Here is a 1,612-nt window from a genome sequence, read left to right on the forward strand (position 1 = left end):
TGCAGCAAGGTAGCCCAATCCTTTTGTGACAAAGGATAGGCCAAAACGGTCTCTTATGATAAGCAAAGCGTTCTTGAGGGTACACGGGAATTTCATCTAGTCACTTTCAGCATGTTGATTTGATTCGTGTTCGCTACTTTGATAATTTGATACGTGGGTGGACCGATGCTTAGGTGATGTTCTTACTTGAACAAACCTCCTAATTATGATTAACTCCCTCGCAAGCATCCGCAACTACAAGAAAAGTATTAAGATTAAACTTTTGGATCCAAATCAGTCCCTTACGAAGTAGCGCATAAACTAGGGTTTAAGCTTCTGTCACTCTAGCAACCCACCATCTAATAACTACTCCACAATGCATTCCCTTAGGCCCTAATAAGGTGAAGTGCCATGTAGTCGACGTTCAGATGACACCACTAAGGGAGTCACAACATACATATCATCAAAATATCGAACACATATCAAGTTCACGTGATTACTTGCAACAAGATTTCTCCCGTGACCTCAAGAACAAAAGTAACTACTCACAAATGATAATCATGCTCAAGATCAGAGGGGTATTAAATAGCATAATGGATCTGAACATATAATCTTCTGAAGGAAATATGCCCTAGAGGCAATAATAGAGTTGTTATTTTATATTTCCTTATATCATGATAAATGTTTATTATTCATGATAGAATTGTATTAATCGGAAACCTAAATACATGTGTGAATACATAGACAAACACTGTGTCCCTAGTGAGCCTCTACTTAACTAGCTCGTTGATCAAAGATGGTTAAGGTTTCCTAACCATGGACATGAGTTGTCATTTGATAACGGTATCACATCGTTAGGAGAATGATGTGATGGACATGACCCATCCGTTAGCATAGCATATTGATCGTTCAGTTTTATTGCTACTGCTTTCTTCATGTCAAATACATATTCCTTCGACTATGAGATTATGCAACTCCCGAACACCGGAGGAATACCTTGTGTGCTATCAAACATCACAACATGACTGGGTGATTATAAAGATGCTCTATAGGTATCTCCGAAGGTGTTTTTTGGGTTGGCATAGAACGAGATTAGGATTTGTCACTCCGAGTATCGGAGAGGTATCTCTGGGCCCTCTCGGTAATGCACATCATAAGAAGCCTTGCAAGCAAAGTGAATAATGAGTTGATTACAAGATGATGTATTATGGAACGAGTAAAGAGACTTGCCTGTAATGAGATTGAACTAGGTATGTGGATACTGACGATCGAATCTCAGGCAAGTAACATACCGATGACAAAGGGAATAATGTATGTTGTCATAACGGTTCGACCGATAAAGATATTCATAGAATATGTAGGAACCAATATGAGCATCCAGGTTCCGCTATTGATTATTGACCGGAGAGGTGTCTCGGTCATGTCTACATAGTTCTCGAACCCGTAGGGTCTGCACGCTTAACGTTCGATGACGATTTAGTATTATATGAGTTATGTGATTTGGTGACCGAATGTTGTTAGGTGCCTAGGATGATATCACGGACATGACGAGGAGTCTCGAAATGGCCGAGAGGTAAAGATTGATATATAGGACGATAGTATTCGGACACCGAAAGTGTTCCGGAGGGTACCG

The sequence above is a fragment of the Aegilops tauschii genome, chromosome 1 (genome assembly GCF_002575655.3).
Source record: "Aegilops tauschii subsp. strangulata cultivar AL8/78 chromosome 1, Aet v6.0, whole genome shotgun sequence".
Classification (NCBI taxonomy): domain Eukaryota; kingdom Viridiplantae; phylum Streptophyta; class Magnoliopsida; order Poales; family Poaceae; genus Aegilops; species Aegilops tauschii.